This window comes from Opisthorchis viverrini, assembly GCF_000715545.1.
Source record: "Opisthorchis viverrini unplaced genomic scaffold opera_v5_80, whole genome shotgun sequence".
In the NCBI taxonomy this organism is placed as follows: Eukaryota; Metazoa; Platyhelminthes; class Trematoda; order Opisthorchiida; family Opisthorchiidae; genus Opisthorchis; species Opisthorchis viverrini.
In genome coordinates, this window is record NW_008751735.1 from 1,663,502 (window position 1) to 1,665,765 (window position 2,264).

The window sequence follows — 2,264 nt, forward strand, 5'->3', positions numbered from 1 at the left end:
GTTGACCCAAACCACAAAACAAAAACTCTTGGTAGAGCAGTACAATCTTAAACACGTGATTCGTCATCCTTAAAAGTTCCGAAATTCGTTCTTCCATCAAGATATTTTATTTTAGCAGGCTCATCGTTTCCATCCTGTTCGGCTTCCAAATATAGTCTTCGATTGATGCCTGATGGGGTCATTTCAACCTAAGTTCTGCAAGCAACAACACAACGGGGGAAGGAACAACGAACGACACATGCTTATTACGTGGAAGTTAACACAGTTTTGACAAATAGAAAGCCGGGAAAATGGGAATGATGTACAGCTAGTTCAATGATGAATCTGATTGGCATGAACTAAAACTGGAAACAACTGATGACCACGATTGATCCTGGGCGGCTGAGTAAAAGGCCAGGGTCACAAAAAGAAATGTGGAGATGGAGGTATGAAAATTCGAAGTGGAGACAAATGTTAAGTTTAGATTAAAAATAGGTAGACTCCATGATATCACTGTAATAGGGAAGTCAGGTGTAAAATATAGTTTTGACGGGGAAACAGTGTTAATACCTAGAGCTAAACGAACAACGTTGCTGAAAATGGAAGGCATATGGTAGTGCCATGGTGCTTATGTCTTTGCGTTCTGAAGCAGTGCCATTTTGAGCATCCCAGATTACACCGCATGAAGGTTATTCCTCGTAGTTTCGCTTACTGGCCGCCTCTGAACACTTTAAAATGTCCTCTTTGATTTTGCTAGCTCTTGTTGCTCAGTACCCAACCGCATAGAAACCAGTGCAACCGTTCATAGAACGCTGGTCCTCACCCTGGGTGTTACTACACGTTGTCAAGCAGTCACATGAGAGCTACAGGGGCTACATCATGGAAAATTTCTCTGCATGACCAAAACCGTGCTGCGGCTACCGGATTACGTTGTGCATGAGCAGGGCTCACTCACAAGTTCACGATGGGTGCGCTTACCAACCCGTTGTTTGCTGCCATCTGTATCCACCCAGCTCCACCTGTCACACTCAGTATGAGCCCAGCACTCAGTCGTTAACCTCCCGTCTACCGAATACTCCTATTTTGTTGTCCACAGCCATGACACTTCGGTTTCAGCAAGACAACCGTTGCAGACTTATGGGACAGAGTGGCTGATAGCACCATTCGACTTCTTTGGAAGAAGAGTATTTTATGGGCAGACAGATTAAAAATCGCGTGATCGGGGCAGACGCTCCTAGCCATACCTACTCTGCCAAGAGTTCAGGCAACCGCTTGTTCGATTTTCTAACAGAAACTGATGGCCATTCTTGAGTAACCTTCACGTCCCTCTTTCCACACCCCCAGTTGTAGGTCCTATTTGCAGGGCCCCGCTGACAACTGCCTGTTGCTTGTCGTCCTAACCAATCCAGCCCAAAGACTCACCGATTGAATTCTCGCTATCTGCATGACGACGTTTTTCCTAATATTACCATTAAATCGATTTTCCCGCACATGGGTTTGGCAATCCACCAGTAGGTATCTCAGCAGTTCAATTGTTGATGTGTTCACCGAGTTCGGCGCTTGTATTGCAAACGATTCATCAACAACCGAACTGATGTTTTCAGCCCGCACTGGCGAAGTTACCTCGGAGAAAGTGCAGATGCCTCTGATCTCTTACATCAGCATTTGTTTTTCCCTCTTTTCCAATGGTCCATTTGATTCTAGGCCTTCAGTTATCCACCGCATGTGCAAAATGTGCTCGTCACTACGACATGACCATTGACGATAAAATCAAAACTGACCGAGCAGAGGATTCGAACACTTTGAGTCACAGATTCACGGACTGATACACAGGATGGAAGCTTTTTCCAGTCTCCTGGTCACTTTTGTTTCTGTCATTTAGCGGTTGTCGTTCACTGTGCACTCATTCACATCTATCACTTCGCGCCCAAAATTAAGCCTGCAACGGTAGAACTTTACCCAAAATCCAGGGGCCTCATTATTAGGCCGCAACAAAAACAATAAACGGGGGGATCCTCGTGTTCTTTTTTACCTTTCTGTACACTAATATGCTGTATCCAAACCGCGCTGACCAATTTCAGTTTTATTATTATCATAAATTCCACAATCTAACTGCGACGGCATGTTTAAATGTAACTGACCACTTGCTACCGCTATCGATCCCAACCTCCAGGACTTATAGAGCGGCTTCCAAGGAGACTTTCACTCCTCTTCAATTTAAATTTCAACCAAGCCTATAAAATCCCCACTGAAGCGTTTTAATAAATGGGTTGACCCAAACCACA